This window comes from Balaenoptera acutorostrata, chromosome 17, assembly GCF_949987535.1.
Source record: "Balaenoptera acutorostrata chromosome 17, mBalAcu1.1, whole genome shotgun sequence".
Taxonomy (NCBI): domain Eukaryota; kingdom Metazoa; phylum Chordata; class Mammalia; order Artiodactyla; family Balaenopteridae; genus Balaenoptera; species Balaenoptera acutorostrata.
In genome coordinates this window covers 2,815,935-2,833,774 of record NC_080080.1, presented here as the reverse complement: position 1 = coordinate 2,833,774, position 17,840 = coordinate 2,815,935, and the positions used below count along the sequence as shown (strand labels likewise).

The following is a 17,840-nucleotide window of genomic DNA, read 5'->3' as shown; positions in this document are numbered from 1 at the left end:
AGGGAATTCCCTGACGGGCCAGGGGTTAGGACTCCATGCTTTCACTGCCGAGGGCCCGGGTTCAATCCCTGGTCAGGGAACTAACATCCTACCAGCCACACAGAGTGGCCAAAAGAAAAGAAAATATACCTAAACATTGAACATATTTATTGAATGGAACAATAAATGTTTTATGAATAAATAATAAAAATACCTCACATCAAATTGTAGCCCTTGGGCAAAGAAAGATTCCTTAAATGAGACTCCAAAAAAACTAATCACAAAGAAAAAGACTGGGACTTCCCTGGTGGCGCAGTGGTTAAGAATCGCCTGCCAGGGCTTCCCTGGTGGTGCAGTGGTTGGGAGTCCGCCTGCTAATGCAGGGGACAGGGGTTCAAGCCCTGGTCTGGGAGGATCCCGCATGCCGCAGAGCGACTGGGCCCGTGTGCCACAGTTGCTGAGCCTGCGCGTCTGGAGCCTGTGCTCCACAACAGGGGAGGCCGGGAGGGTGGGAGGCCCACGCACCGCGGCGAAGAGTGGGCCCCGCTTGCCACGGCTGGGGAAGGCCCTTGCACAGAAACGAAGACCCAACACAGCCAAAAATAAATTAATTAATTAATTTAAAAAAAAATACAATCTTAAAAAAAAAAAAAAAAGAATCGCCTGCCAATGCAGGGGACACGGGTTCCAGCCCTGGTCTGGGAAGATCCCACATGCCGCGGAGCAGCTAAGCCCGTGCGCCACAACTACTGAGCCTGCACGCTACAGCCTGCGTGCCACAACTACTGAGCCCACGTGGCACAACTACTGAAGCCCACATGCCTAGAGCTCGTGCTCTGCAACAAGAGAAGCCACCGCAGCGAGAAGCCGGCGCACCGCAATGAAAAGTAGCCCCCACTCGCCTCAACTAGAGAAAGCCTGCGCGCAGCAACGAAGACCCAACACAGCCAAAAATAAATTAATTAATTAATTTTTAAAAAAAAAAAGAAAAAGACTGATAAAGTCAACGATATTAAAATTAAGAACTTTAGTTCCAAGACACCTCAAAAGTAAAAAGACAAACCAGAAACTGGAAGAAAATATTCACAACTTATAATGACAAAGGATAGTAATCCACACATAGAAAGAACACCTACAAGTGAATAAGAAAAACATAAGAAGAAATTAGGTCAGTGTTTTCACAGGTCCTTCACAGAAGAGAGAAAAGATATGACCAATATATTAAAAGAGTATCAACAAAGTTAGTAATAAGAGAAATTCAATTTAAAGCCACAAAAAGATATTATTACATAACCACCAGAATGGTAAAACTGAAAAAAAGACAAAATAAACTACTAGCAAGGATGCAGAGCAACCAGGAGTGGGATGTAAATTGGCAGGGGTACTCTAAAAGCAATCTGGCAGTAAGCAGTCAAGCTGAAGGCTGGCCAGCCCAGAACCGGCATCGCACTCCCACGTGGGCAGGCTGGACACATCCACACACGTGGGCAGCCAAAGACTTGTCAGCAGCGCTTGCAAGAGCAAGGCTGCAAACCACCCAAATGCCCATCAGCTGGAGATCAGGTTACACAACAGTGAAAGTGAACGTACTGTTCACGTACGGCACCTCCTACGGGTCTCAATCACAGTGCTGAGTGGGAAAAGGCAAGTCACATGTAGTGTGATTCCCTAATAGAAAGTTCAACACAGACGAAACTAACACAAAAATAAGAAATGATAAACGCAACATGCATTCAGTGACCGCTGTTTTAAATGCTGGGGATACAGTAGTGAACAGACATTTTGCCCTGAGATTTTCTGTCACAGCCAAGTGACAGAGAAAATAAAAGTGAGTAAAATACAAATGATATCAGGCCTTAAAGAAGGAGGCTGCAGCTAAGGGGGCTGAGGCGAGGATGGCTATGCAGGCTTCACGATGTGGGAGGCGGGCTGCGGCGGGCAGCAGGCGGGCCTTCAGAGTCGGGATGCTCCAGTGCTGCAGCTGGGCCGTAGGTGCTAGGCTTGCGTTATTCTTCTCTACGCCAGGGTGGCCCCATTGCTTGTTTCTGTACAGACCATGAGCTAAGAAAGGTTTTTACACTGCATATGATTAAAGAAATTATTAAAAGAATAATAACATTTTGTTGCATGTGAAATTACATGAAATTCAAATTTCAGGGTCCAGAAATAAGACTGTACTGGAATGCAGACTGCTCACTCCTTTACCACAGCTGCTTCTGTGCCAGAATGGCAGGGCTGAGTACTGGGGACAGAAGCTGTAGGTGGCCTGCAGAGCCCAAATGTGTCCTGTCTGGGCCAGTACGAGGAAGCTCACCTCTGCGGACTCGGGTACCTTCCTCTGGGAGATCAGAGCACTCTTGATCTACACCTTACACACATCTTACACATGTTCTTCTGTATCTCTTCAATGTTTAATAAAATCATTTTTTGAAAAAGACGAATACACTAAGTGTATTTCTCTAATGAACCTTGTTCTATCAAAGCTTCATGCTGCTTCTCCAGCCTAATGACTAAGTTTTAAAAAAACAAGATATGTACTGCTATCAGGAGCATTAAAGCAAGACAGCAAAGCAAGGCAAGCTACTGTTTATTTTGACTCAAGTACAAGAAAAACAGAAAAGGAGGGAGGGAGGGAAGGAAGGAGGGAGGAAGGGAGGGAGGGAAGGAAGGAGCGAGGAAGGGAGGGAGGGAAGGAAGGAGCGAGGAAGGAAGGAAGGAGGGAGGGAGGAAGAAAGGGAGGGAGGGAGAGAAGGAGGGAGGGAAGGAAGGAAGGGAGGGAGGGGGGAGGGAGGGATGGGAGGGAAGGAGGGAAGGAGGGGAGGAGGGAGGGAGGGAAGGAGGGAAGGAGGAGGGAGGGAGGGAGGGAAGGAGGAACGGAGGAGGGAGGGAGGGAAGAGGGAGGGAGGGAGGGAAGGAGGAATGGAGGAGGGAGGGAGGGAGGGAGGGAGGGAGGGAGGGAGGGAGGACTTTTCCACTCCAGTTTCCAAGGCTGTGGAGAGACCCACAGCCTTGCTTAACACCCAGCTCATTAGGTCTATTAGATGCTTCTGTGCATCACTGACTTAAAAAAGCTGTACAGTTACACCTGATCCCTTCCAGTCTTCTGAAAGAAATGTCATGAATTGTTATGTCACATTTTAGCAAGGGCCACAATATCTGGCCAACATTAGCATATATGTTCCCAAAGCAAGTGCCTTCACATCTTTTAAATATAAGCCAGTATCTCTGATTAGAGTTAATATTAATTAATGATGCCCATTAAAGGTGGTGATGAATACAGAGAGAGTTCATTACAACATTCTGTTTTTGCATATGTCTGAAAATTTCCACAAAGTTTTAAAATAAAATTGAAGATTCATATTTTAACTTTAATTATTAAGTATAATACCCATGTAATAGAAACTCACACAATTCCCATTTATGCATGTTTCAAAATCCTTTGTATAAAATGGCTTTCCGTCACCCTTACTACTGGCAACTTAAAAAAAAAAACGCTTATTTAAAAATCTATGTGAGGGGCTTCCTTGGTGGCACAGTGGTTAAAAATCGCCTGCCAATGCAGGAGACACGGGTTCGAGCCCTGGTCCGGGAAGATCCCACATGCTGCAGAGCAAATAAGCCCGTGCGCCACAACTGCTGAGTCTGCACTGTAGAGCCCGCGAGCCACAACTACTGAGCCCGCGTGCTACAACTACTGAAGCCCACGTGCTACAACTACTGAAACCTGCGTGCTAAAACTACTGAAGCCTGCGCGCCTAGAGCCTGTGCTCCGCAACGAGAAGCCACCGCAATGAGAAGCCCATGCACCACAACAAAGTAGCCCCCACTCACCACGACTAGAGAAAGCCCGTGCACAGCAACGAAGACCCAAAGCAGCCAAAAATAAATAAATTAAATAAATAAATTAAAAAACAAAATCTATGTGAAGACACAGCACTGCACCTTCTGACCCTAGCAGAAAGGAAGAGGCTGACAGCAACGAGCTGAGAAAGTCAAAGGACATTCACCCACAGGAAAACAAGCTGTATCAGCTGTGCCTCTACGTTCTCTGTGTATACAGCAGCAAATGAAAGAAATACCCCCATTCTCTTTGAGCTGCAATATTACAAAATGGGCAATGATGCAGGGAGGACTGAGAACTTTGAAAACTGGCAAACTTTTACTATAAATGTTTACTTTTAATAGTTATTACCTTTTGTGAAACATCTCAAAAGGTCATGCACTAGTGAACACCTGAACCTTACATGCTGCGTATCACCTCGTTCCCTCATCAGCCTATGGTTCTATTATTTGGCCGATTTAAAGGACAAGGAAATGGAGTTAGAGAAGTTAACAAACTAGCCCAAGACCACAGAGTCAGAGTCTGACTCCAAGGCCATGCCCTTCACCACTGCACTGCCAGTGGTTATTCAACGTTCCAACTAAGTGAGGCAACGTCAGCTTATGACCCATACTTTGAAAACCAGTACCTCGCTACTCCAAGTGGGGCCCAGGGACCACCAGCACGGCACCACCTGGGAGCCTGCTAGAAATGCAAGATCTGATGCCCCACCCTAGACAGACTGAATTAGAACCTAAAACCTAACGAGATCCCTGGGTGACGTGTGTGCCTGTTCAAGTTTGAGAAGCCCGGATACAGAGCACACACACGCTGGATTTTGAGGTAGTTTTATCAGTTCAAATACATACCCTGGTACAGTTAAACTGAGCTTTCACCTCTTCTGCTTGCTCTCTGATCCCAAAATGAAGCAGAGGAGGGCTGGCAGGCGACTCCACAGGTGACCACGAAGAGGACTGACATGACCAGCCCATGTCTGTGGCCCCAACCTCTCCCCTCCCCAGCCTCAGTCCCACTTACCACCCTGTCTTTCGGACAGAGCCCCTGCAGCCAGGCTGCACTTACTGAGCCAGCTGAACCCTTCTTCCCAGAGCAGCAGGCTACAGACAACGGCTAAGTCTGCATGCCCCCAGTTCCTTGAATCGCGCCCAGCATCCGGGGCGCCCTGCAGCAGAAAGGGGCAGCGGGGGCTGCTGCAGCGCGTGCTCTTATCCTAATGCTCTGTGAGCTACAAAGAGAGCTTCCGACACAGCCCCAGCACTAATAATCCTCTTACCAATTCACAGCGAATACTCAGTGAATGGATGGAATATCCTTTTGTGACATTTTCTTAAATCCGTGGTTTCTGCTACCTCTCTCGATGCTAGAATCCAACGTACAGTGCAGTAAACCAATCTCTGCACGTTCCCACCAACATGTAGCTCTGCCTGTGCTTTCCTTCCACCTAGAGCACTCTCCTCCTTCCCCTCCCCACCAGGCTCCTTCTGCTGACCGCTGGGGATGGGGTGGCAGCGTCCTGCAGCCCCCCGCAGCTCTGCCCAGCACCTGCTACACACGGCACTGCCGCTGCCCAGCCGCTGCACTACGACCCGCTCGGGGCAGGGACTCAGCTCAGCGCATGCTGAGCGTTCTCCCCACGCCAGTTCCATCCAGTTCCATCGGCAGATCTGTGAGCGCCCCGCGGCCTGCCCTCCCCATCCGCACCCTGACAGCCACAGCCTGCGACCCACACCCACCTCATGGAGAGCCTTCCCCAGAAGCCTTAAGGGGCTCAGCCATGTTTGGCTGCAGGCAGATTCCAGAAAACGGCCAACCTTAAGCAGCAAGGGCAGCTCCGTTAGCGGTTCTCCGGGGCAGACCCGCCGCCGCGAGGCCCCGCAGAAGCTCTCCCCGCAGAGGCTCTCGGTCCAGCCAGCGCTGCCCAGCAGAACTTCCTGCAACCGTGAAAACCTTCTCCCCATCTGCACTGTCCGAGGGGGAGCCGCTAGTCACATGTGGGTACTGAGCCCTGGAAATGGGGCTAGCCTGGCTGTTGGACAGAACTTTAAATCTGATTCCATTTTAATTTAAACGCGTGGCTAGCGGCTACTACAGGCAACGGCGGGTCCAGGTTTAGACTCCAGACACTGGAGTGAAATGAAAAAGAACTTTCCTTGGCTCCTTAACTGCAGGCTATGTTGTTCAGTCCAACCCTCGCCTGAAAAAGGCTTAAAAAGACAGATAAAATACTTTAAAAATCTTAAAAGCAACCAGAAAATGACAGGACAAGAAGGAAATACCAAAATTAAAGTGAAATCAGGAACCCAGAGAGAAACAAGCAGAGAAACCACCTCTGCACGGAAGTCATTTGCCAATTCTGAAATTTTCGACTTTCCTTTTCACAACAGTGCAGGGAAAGAGGGACAGGAATCAAAGCCAGGCCCCCCAAAGTGTCTAACCCTACCTCCCTAAGCAGGACCTCAAAAGCTACACAGCTCAGGATGAGAGTGAGCCAGAAGTGAATCAGCTCACCAAGAGAATGACAGCTCTGTGTGGTCCAGAAAACCTCAAACCTTGGACTTGGTTTAAGGTGGTCCCAGACTGGCTGAAGCAGAAACAAATGCTCTCTGGAGGGAGCTACCTTCATTCTAGGCCTCGAAAGAGTCCTCCAAGTAATGTGGACCCATATCCCACACCACAAACAAAAATTATCTCAAAATCAATCACAGACCTAAATGTAAAACCTAAAACTATAAATATTCTAGTGGGGGTGGGGGGGACGGAAACAGGAGAAAATCTTTGTGACCTAGGTTAGGCAACGATTTCTTAAATATGACACCAAAAAAACACAATCCATAAAACAACAAATTGATAAATGGGACATTATCAAAATTTATAACTTCTGCTCTTCAAGACACTGTTAAGAGAATGTAAAAAACAAGCCATGGCATGGGAGGAAAGCATTGAGAGTATCTCACAAAGGACCTGTACCCAGAATATATAAAGAATCCACCCGTAAGAAAAAGTTTTTTCATGGGCAAAAGATCTGAACACCAAATAAGATATACAGATGGCAAGTAGACATATAAAAAGATACTCAGTGTTATTAAAGCATTTGGGAAATATAAGTTAAAACCACAATGAAATACCATGACACACCTATTAGAATGGCAAAAACTTAAAAGACTAACCATCGTGTTGTCCCGATGATACAGAGCAACTGGAACTCTCATACACTGCTGGTAGGAATGTAAAATGGTACAGCCACTTTAGAACACAGTTTGGCACTTTCTTAAAAAGCTACACAAATTCAAAAAGAGTCATGTACCACACTGTTCACTGCAGCACTATTTACAACATGTAAAGGACATGGAAGCAATCTAAGTGTCCATCGACAGACGAATGGATAAAGAAGATGTGGTACATATATAAAATGGAATATTATTCAGTCATAAAAAGAAACGAAATTGCGTTATTTGTAGTGAAGTGGATGGACCTAGAGTCTGTCATACAGAGTGAAGTAAGTCAGAAAGAGAAAAACAAATACCATATGCTAACACATATATATGGAATCTTAAAGAAAAAAAAAAAGGTTCTGACGAACCTAGGAGCAGGACAGGAATAAAGATGCAGACGTAGAGAATGGACTTGAGGACAGGGGGAGGGGTAAGGGTAAGCTGGGACGAAGTGAGAGAGTAGCACTGACATATACACACTACCAAATGTAAAACAGATAGCTAGTGGGAAGCAGCTGCATAGCACGGGGAGACCAGCTCGGTGCTGTGTGTCCACCTAGAGGGGTGGGATAGGGAGGGGGGGAGAGAGACGCAAGAGGGAGGGGATATGGGGGTATATGTATGCATAGAACTGATTCACTTTGTTATACAGCAGAAACTAACACAACATTGTAAAGCAATTATACTCCAATAAAGACGTTAAAAAAAAAAAAAAGCTATACAGACACCTACCATATGATCCAGCCATTACAATCCTAAACAACCATCCCCAGGAAAAATAGAAGCCTGGGTCCACAAAAAGACTCGTAGAAAAATATTCATACACTTTATCTGTAATAACCCAAATCTAGAATCAATTCTCTACACATTGATCTATACATTTAATGTCATCCCAAACAACCACCAGAAGAATTTTTTGGGAAGTTGCCAAGTGATTCTAAAACATATACAGATTTGCAAAGGGTTGAGGATAGCCAAGGCACACTTGAAGGAGAACCAAGTGGGAAGAGGTCCACGAGGAGATAAGACTTATTATAAAGCTACAATACTGTAGGCAGCTTAGTACCAGAGGGATCAAATAGAGTCCAAAGCAGACACACACATATATATGGACCTTTCATTTACAACAAAAGTGTCACCACAGAGCACTGGGGGAAAGGAGCATTTATTCTTTTTAAGAAATGGTGTTGGGACAACTAAGATGTCCACATGTTAACGAAATTGGATCCCTCCTTCACACTACACACCAAAACCAATTCCAAGAGAATTATAAAGTTAAAGGGGAAAGGCAAAATCATAAAGCGTTTAGAAAATAACAGGAATTAAGTTCATTATCTCAGCGTAGGGAAAGACACAAAAAGCACCAACTATAAAGGAAAAGACTGATAAACTACACTACATTAAACTTAAGAACTTCTCTTCATTCAAAAAAGAAAAAAAACAACCCACCAAGCTAGTGAAACTCCATGACAAAGTAGGAAGAGACAGTGGCAAAATATATAACCAACAAAGGACCTGTGTTCTGAATATACAGAAGTCTACAAATAAATTTCTTTAAAACAAATAGAAAAATATGGGCACTTCACAAACCAGTGAATACAAATGGCCAGTAAATGTATAAAAAGATGTGCAACCTCATTATAACCAAGAAAAGGCTATTTAAAACCACAGGGTCGGGGGCAGCCCTGGTGGTGCAGTGGTTAAGAATCCGCCTGCCAATGCAGGGGACACAGGTTTGAGCCCTGGTCCGGGAAGATCCCACATGCCGCGGAGCAACTAAGCTCGTGAGCCACAACTACTGAGCCTGCACTCTAGAGCCCACGAGCCACAACTACTGAAGCCCGCGCGCCTAGAGCCCGTGCTCCACAACAAGAGAAGCCACTGCAATGAGGAGCCCGCACACCGCAACGAAGTGTAGCCCCCGCTCACCACAACTAGAGATAGCCTGCGCGCGGCAACGAAGACCCAACACAGCCATAAATAAATAAACAAAATTTTTAAAAAATAAAATAAAACCACAAGGTGGTAATAATACTACAGAAACGACCCCAAGGCGCTGGGAGGGGAGACTGACAGGGGAACAGAGACAGACGGGGATGAGTTGAAGCTGTAATCAGAGAGAAGGCTGCTCAGGGGATGCAGCCTGATGGTTGGCGGGGGTGGGGCGGGGCGTGGTCCCAGGAGAACCATCCACTGACATCCACTGAGAAGCTGCTCTGGGCCAGGCACACTCAAATGCACTTGCCCTCCGCATCCTCAGGTTCCGCATTTGAGGCTCAAAATATTGGGGAAAAATCCCAGAAAGTTCCAAATAGCAAAACTTGAACTTGCCACACTGGCAATTATTTACATAGCATTACACTGTGTTAGGTATTATAAGTAATCTGGAGACGATTTAAAGTATACAGGAGGGTGTGCATTTAAATGTATGTACGTAAATACTACGTCATTTTAGGTAAGAGACTTGAGCATCCAAGGAACTTGGTATCTGAGGAGGGTCCTGGAACCAATCCCCAACGAATACTGGGCAGACAGCTATACATTTAATGGGAGTCACATTAATGAGAACTTTAATTTCACTTGACCAATTTTAAGGAGAAAGAAATTGTTCCAAATAGCTCTTTCCACCAGCTCATTTCTATTATTTTTGCCTTCATGCAGCTGCACAGTTAACTGAAAGCTTGACCGTGACTGGGGCGGGGGGGGGGGGGGGGGTGGAGAAAATTCACAGGGAAAGAACCTTCTCACTGTTTTGAGATCACATTACACTTAATTCCCTCTGCCTTTGACAGTTCTTCTTCTCTACCTTTGTAACAACTTTCACACACTTAAAAGACCCCTTACCACAGAAGGCCCACAACAGCGTCACTGGCTTTAGTCTCTGTAATTCCAGGACCTCAGCAGGAGAGACTCTTCTTCAATCATCAATCACTGACTGACCATCTACTATGGCAGCATGAGGAAAAGATAATACAGAATCCTTGTCCCTCAGCGTGTAACAGTCTGTTTACCAACAGACGCATCTAATTCTGCACAAGGCACATTCACATTGGTGAATCCCATTTGGTACACTAACTTTTACTTAGCCGCCTTCTTAGGGAAACAGGAAAGGACGAAAGGCAAAACAAAATTCATTAAATTTAGATATGAATGTAATGCTAGGCATAGAATCAATTCACACAATGCTGCTTCATTAGTCACCCCAAGACTTGGCAATCACCTTGACTCTAGTATAAAGCTAGCCAATTTTTCAGCACCAAAACAAAACCACCAGGGAACGTGTGTCTTAAGCACTCACATGTACACACTCTCCTGTTATTTGCCAAAAGCCACAAGTCCAGGAGCCACACAAACTGCCACTTCAACATAAGAGTGTTCATTTAAAATCCACACCAAGATTCAAAATAATTAAGTGGTCTCAGCAGAAAACATTCAAAATCTCTACTAAACGAAAGGAGTTGTGAGGTCTTCTCAAGACTCTAAAAACCCTTAGAAACATATTTAAGAGTCCTGACATGAAGGCAACCTCATTAGCAAATCTAAGTGATCAAAAAGAGACCATACACATACCTCTGCCATTTATGACTGATGTCTGCCTGCTACAACTGGCGTTTCTTTTAAAACACTCTAAAGCAGTGGTTCACAAACATTAGCATGCATCAAAAGCTCCTGACAGCAAGTTGAAACTGACCACTGGCCCCGCCCCCAGAGTCAGATTCAGTAGGTCAGAAGCCAGGCAGGAGCATTTGCACTTCTAACCTGTGGCTACTTTGAGAACCAATTCAACAACCTGAAGCTTCCTGGTCTCTGTGAGAGTGCCTGTTTCCCCACACCGTACAGCAAGACTAAGGGGGAACTCGCTGAGGAAGAACAAACTGCTCTTTTTTACCCAAATGTTGACTTTCCCCCAAGTAAAGGTAAGTGACCTGTCACAGCAAGGGAAAGCTGGCATGTTGTATATGTAATTGGCACGGCAGCAATACGAAAATGGGTTTTTTAAAATGGTTTCAGGGCATAATGGAAAACTCTTGTAAAGCAGCCAGTGAATCCAGTTGATTAGTAAAGGACACGTTAGAGCTTCTGGACCAGTAATGAAGGAGCTTTTACAAGTCCCGCTCATTTTGTGTCACCTTGAGCAATTTTCTATGTCTGCAGAACTCAGGATGAGTCCTAAAGAACACAAGATCAATTAATACAGGATCAGTTTCTAGAAAAAAAGAACAAAACTGTAAAGGGGCAGAGCAGTATTTTTTCCCTGGCCCAAGTCTGATGACAGCGGCAATCTAAAATAAAGCAGACAAAGGTGAAAACACGATAATCCAATTCTTCCCTGGTATCAAGTCCTATGTGGTTTTAAAGTGAGGTTCTTTACCAAGGCAAACAAAACAGCAGACAGCTAACTGATGTAATAGCTGTTGTCCAATAATTAATAAGCCTGGGTTCTTCTACTCAATAAATATTGTGTCAGGTACTGAAGATGGAAAAGTGTGTAAAACAAAGTTTCTGCCCTCATGGTGCTTAAATTCTCATGAGAAGACACACAAGCCACTAAAAATATGTAATGTGTAAAATCATTTAAGGTCTTCCTTTAGGCCAGCAAAGACAAATGCATGGTGCTTTGGTCACCAGTAGACATGACGAGCACCTTCGACTACTTTCAATACAGAATATGGGGGCAGAAGGGAGATCCTAGGCACACACAGCCCACAGACACGACTGTTTAGGTTCTTCTAAGCCTTGGTTTTGGTTCACTGGCCCCAAATAAAGGAGCAGAGTATATGCCGACTCTTAAAAGGAGAATGGGGCTTCCCTGGTGGCACAGTGGTTAAGAATCCACCTGCCAATGCAGGAGACACAGGTTCGAGCTCTGGTCCAGTAAGATCCCACATGCCACGGAGCAACTAAGTCTGTGCACCACAACTATTGAGCCTGCGTGCCACAACTACTGAACCCCATGTGCCTAGAGCCCGTGCTCCGCAACAAGAGAAGCCACAGCAATAAGCCCGCGCACCACAGTGAAGAAGCCCCCGCTTACCGCAACTAGAGAAAAGCCCGCATGCAGCAACAAAGACCCAGTGCAGCCAAAAATAAATTAATTAATTTTTAAAATATATTTTTAAAAAAGCAGAATGGAAAATTCTAAGTTGGTGAGAATGAGCACATTCACTTCAGAAACATTTATAGAGCAGCAATGTATCAGAGGTTGTAAATATTAGGATTACTACAAGGGGCTTATACCTGTGTGAGAAATGTGCAATTTGTTTTTCCCTTACATACTCCTTGCTTCCCACAAAACTGTCTTCAAACATCAACCCCCCAAAAAAGTCACCAATGAAAAAACTGTAAATGTGGAGGTTATTAAAGCACATCTTGACAAATGAGAAGTATCAATCACGGCATCATGCATTATACACTTTACCTAATTCTAAATTAATTTCAAATAATTAAACAATGTTGGTATATTAATTAAAATGTTTACCTATACTATGTTGGCCAGGTCAGAACTTCATGATCTGAAAGTGTTAGAGTCAAGTAGAAAACACAATTATCTAAACTTTCCCAGACATGGTCATTACACTAGCATACTATTTATTCCTACTGCAGAAGACTGGATTAAGATTTTACAGACTGCTGCTTTTCCAGCCAGGGAGGCCGCAGGCAGGCTGTTAGGAGCTGGCACTGCAGGGTCCCTCGGGTCTGTCCAAGCCATCCACCACTGTGGGCTGAGCACCCGGGCGAGCTACTCTAACTCGCTGCTTCCAGGGTTTCATCTACAAAAGGAGGATACAGACAGCAGTACAACTCAGTAGTTGTGGCGAGTCATAAAGCAGATAAAGCGCTAGGGCACCCAGCTCAGGCCTGGCACGTGGCGTTTAACAAATGCAACTGACAGGACAGAGACCCTCCTACGTTTAGTTCATCTGTAAAAAGGTAATAACACCTACCAACAGCACAGGGCACCCACACAGGTACCCAGTAATGTTCTTCCCCCACCACTGGAAAACATTCAAATGTGTAACTTCAGTCATTCTTCTTGATGTGGAAAATGAGTTTACAGTAAATAGCAATGTACATAAATAAGATTTAGGTAGGATTATTTTAATTAAATACTCAGTTTGTAAGGAAACACCTTCGTGTCCTTAAAAATAGGTAAACTTTGTGGTGATGCTACTCGTATTTTTCTCTGAGGCTTCCAACTGCTAAAGAGTGGGAATAGTGCCACTCGGGGAAACGTTTATTTCCTGCTATGTCTATAAATCACTTCCTTACTATTTACGCAAATCAGACTATAATTAAGAGTTTTGCTAAAAATTCCATTTAAACTGAAAGTTTAACTATATATGTGTATCTGAATTTCATTTCCATCACAGAGCCTAGTAAAAAACAATACAACTGTTACAGATAGAAACAGAGGGGGTTCCTCTGCTGATTTACAATCAGAAACACATTTGTGCAGTTCTGAATGATAAGATTTAGCAAAATTCCTAGAAATTAATGCCAGAAACTGGTACATATGAATTTCATTTCTCTTGCACTGGGTTGCCTTTTGGTAGTCATGAAATGAAGAAGAAAAAAGAACCCTGCCAAAATGTCAGTAGAGAGAAAAAGCAATAAAGGGCTCAAATAATCCACTACTAAACACTGTTTTACAGAAAAGAAGGAAAAAACCCATAACTTCTGAATGTATCTGGGTGAGCTAGAGAAACACAGGTGCACCCAAGGCAAGCTGGAGCTGCTCTCCATCCTTCTCCATTCCAAGGATCCTTCTAAAGGTTGATAAGCAACTTAACATTTGAACGCTTATTTGCATTCATAAACTTCTTGGAGTTCATTACTATTGACTCAAGTAAGGTCATTTACTCTGCCCAAATTTTTTAAGTTAACATTTTAAATACAGACATCAGTGAAAATTCTCAAAGATCCCCACAGTAAGTTTTTCTAATTATTTAAGGGATTTCAGTAAGAGGAAACTAATGAAAATATGTTCTTAAACTAGAGCTTTACGGCAAAATAAAGTACTTCAGAAACTAAACTTTTCTGATTTACTAGCAAAAAAAAAAAAAAAAACTCATTTAAAAACTCAGTTCACAAATATGATAAAAATAACAGAACTTTTTACCAATGGCATTTTTGCAGATCTAGAACAACAACAACAAAAAAAATCTAAAAACGTGTGGAAACACAAAAGACCCCGAATAGCCAAAGAGATTTTGAGAAAGAAAAGGGGAGTTGGAGGAATCAGGCTCCCTGACTTTAGACTATACTATAAAGCTACAGTAATCAAAAGTAACAGAACTTTTAATGCCACTGAAATTTAAAACCAGATTTATTCTATCTAAAAATGTCTAAACTGAAAATGTTTAATTTAAAAAATTAAAGATTTACATATTGTATTAACAATTTGAATTGCATCTTTTGTTACCCTTAAGACAATTTTTAATTATTTTTCTCAAAATTAAGACACATTAAAATATAGGAAAAAAAGGTTTCCATAAAACCTTTAGAGATATGAACTAAGATTCCACCTCACTATAACTCAAAATAACATGCAAAGATAGTAATTTTCAAAATTATCTTTTGCTACACATAACACTTTATAACACCATAGACTATATATGTATATACAAAATATAACAATAATTTCTTCTGAGAGAGCTCATCAGTATTTTTTCTTAAAGGAAACGCTTTAACGATACACTTTTGTTATTTAGACAATTTCTCCAACTTTCTAGTAAGAGAAGTTATCTAGCTCAAGAACCCAGCTTTTAGAATTGGAACATTAATTTCTGTACTTTCCAACAAAGGGCATGGAGTGTTACAGAGAAGAGTTTAGCTAAAAACGTTTTAATGATCCTTACTGCCATCACTAACTCCCGCTTTCCCCAGACACTTGGCGACTGCTGCACTAGTGGATCTAACACTTACTACTCACTTTCCGTGACAGACAGCCTCAGACGGTCTCCTGTAGGAGTCCCAGCATTCTTTGCCCCACATCATAAATACTAAGTTTTGGATTCAATGTCTTTATTTAGCCAAGCACTTGCTTCTCAATGCATCACCTCTGAATGATGTATAGTCCTTCTATTCAGTCCTTTCATGAAGCCTTATGGGGCCGCGTTTACAAGGGAACATGTGTTTTAAACAATATTTTCCAGTGCTCATTATTAAACTGGGTTATTTGATAATGACCTGAAAGAAATTCTTCAGAGGAGAATCTATAATATTTGATCTTGCTGTTTCAGCAGCAGTTAGTACACAAGTGTTCAGAAGAGACTAATGGTAAGTTCAACTAGTTTTTCCCCTCCAACAGTAGCCAAAAATATAAAACAATATACTCATAAAGATACTAAGACATACTGTCTTTATGAGTTGAAAGTTGAAACACAAACTTCCTTTAAAAGTTTCATGTGGGGCTTCCCTGGTGGCACAGTGGTTAAGAATCTGCCTGCCAATGCAGGGGACACGGGTTCGTGCCCCGGTCTGGGAAGATCCCACATGCCGCGGAACGGCTAGGCCCGTGAGCCACAACTACTGAGCCTGTGCGTCTGGAGCCTGTGCTTCGCAACGGGAGAGGCAGTGAGAGGCCCGCGCACCGCGATGAAGAGTGGCCCCCACTCGCCGCAACTGGAGAAAGCCCTCGCACAGAAACGAAGACCCAACACAGTCAAAATAAATAAATAAATAAATAAATTTATAAACACTGCCCTTTCTTTAAAAAAAAAAAGGGGGTAAAACATCCACTATCAAAAATAAAAGTATAAAAGACATAAATAAATTATATGTAAAAAAGGAAACTATTAATTTGTATATGTCATTCTAAATAAATGCTAAATAAAACAAACAAAAAAAAAAGTTTCATGTGTTTAAATACTACAGGGTTTTAAACATTAACTCAATAGTACAACTGGACCAAAATATTATCTACACTGTACCTCAACAAAGTACGCTGAATGCTAATTTATTGTGAATCTTTAATCACTTCATCCACATACTTTCCTCCCACTTTTCAGAGGTTGTCAAAGACAGGACAACTAACCTGAGGGTTTGGCTGTGTCATTTCAATGAAGAGACTATTTTCATTACCCGTTTTACAAATAAAGTATTCAAGGTGAGGCTCTGGTATTGCATTTCGAAGAGTAATGGCCTGTTTTTCCAACCACGAAGATGTTTACATCCTAAGTATGAATCCCAATGATGGTCGTCTTAAGTACAGACCCCCAAACTCTTACATCGCCTTCAACTTGACCGTATTTCAACCAGTTCCCATGAATACCACAATATTACTATTCTCTTAGTCTCACTGCCAAAAACCCAGCTGCAGGCTAACTAAGCAAGAATAAGACACTGTTGAAATGGCAAAAACAAAAACCTTTACCCTTAGTGCATTAAGCTACAAAATCCGGCAATCAAAGAAAACCAAGTAACAGCGTACACACACACACACCCTACACACCCTACACACACACACACTCCTTTGAGAAAGAATGGGGTGCCAGGAAAGGACCCAGAGTGCTTCCAGCTTGCTCGGCGGGCGCCGCGGAGTTGGGGGCTGGGGCGAGAAGAGGAGGAAACTTGGGAAGCGCAACGAATCCTGCCAGGTCTTCAGGGCTGCCGCCGAGAAAGCCTCCGGGCTGCACAAAACTTGAGCGCCGGCCGCGGGGGACGCAGCCGCCCCGCCGCCCCGCACGCGGGCTCGAGGCCCACCCTTCCCTGCCCCGCGGGCCGGCCGATCCCCCGGCGGCCCCGCGGATTCCCTCTTCCCCCTCCCTCCTCTCTCTCCCCTTTTGTTTTGGAGGCACTCGGCCCGCCCCGGCAGAGGCCGGGCGGCCTCCCCGAGGCCCCGGGCCTCCAGACCTTCGGACTCTCCGAGCCACGAATCCCCCAGCCTCCCCATCTTCCCTGAGCTCCCCGGCCTCCCAGCGTCCCCCGAGACCCCAGCCTCCCTGAGTCCCCGGCCTCCTCGCATCCCCCAAGGCCCCCTGCTTCCCGGAGCCCCCGGCCTCCCCATATCCCCCGGCCTCGAGACCCTCAGACTCTCCCAGCCCCGAACCCCTCGGCCTCCAAGCGCCCCCCGCCCCCAAGCCGCCGGCCTCCTCGGGCCCCCGGCCTCCCCACGTCCCCGGCCTCCCGGGGCCGCGGCCAGCGCGGGAGGGGCCGGTCCCCGCCGCATCCGCCGCCGGGACTGGCCGGTCCGGCCCCGCTCGGCCCTCCACCCTCGGGCCGCGGCCCTGCCAACAACCAGCTCCGGGAGTCGGCCCGCCCGCCTGCCCGCGCCCCGGCCCCGGCCCCGGCCCCGCACTCACTCGGACCGCGCTGGCGCCGGGAGGCGAAGGCAGACGACGACCGGGCGGCGCCGCGGCTGATGGGCCGCACTCCCTCCCACGCCTCACGCCGCGGGCGCACAGCAGTCCCGGCCCGGCGGCGGCGGCGGGCTCGCGCCCTCGGGGCCGTGCTGCGTCGGCGCGGGCCGCGCGTGCGCGGCGGCCTCCTGAGGCGCGCGCCTCCCTCCGCTGCGCGCGCCCGGCCGCGTCCCCGTTCCGAGCTTCCGCCTCCCGGGAGCACCGGGCATGCGCGCCGCGCACCGCGGCCCGCGCATGCCCACCACGCCGCCAGGCTCTGCTCCCGGGATCGTACCCGGGACGTCAGGCCCGGGCTGCGGGCGGACGGGGGGGTCAGCGCGGGGGCGTGGCTGCGGCCCCGAGCGGCGGCCTCGGGGAAGCTCTGCCCGGGGGCGGGAGTGGCGCCCCGCCGAGCGGACGTCCCGGGGTTCCCTCCGGCCGCACTCTGGGCCGGCGGAGTTGGACGGA

The 17,840-nt window shown here is 45.9% G+C and overlaps 1 protein-coding gene across 12 annotated transcripts in view; it reads right to left on the bottom strand.

Moving 5' to 3' along the window:
- Window positions 1–17,505, bottom strand: part of PTK2 (protein tyrosine kinase 2) — a 256,529-nt gene extending 239,024 nt beyond the window's left edge. For 10 of the 12 annotated variants that reach the window (XM_057532264.1, XM_057532265.1, XM_057532266.1 and 7 more), the window contains exon 1: window positions 17,337–17,472. The gene's annotated coding sequence lies outside the window, so the exon portion shown is untranslated. Of the gene's footprint in view, window positions 1–17,336 lie in introns of all 12 variants that reach the window. The other 2 variants (XM_057532273.1, XM_057532274.1) reach the window with 2 other exon arrangements.
- Window positions 17,506–17,840: the final 335 nt, after the last annotated feature.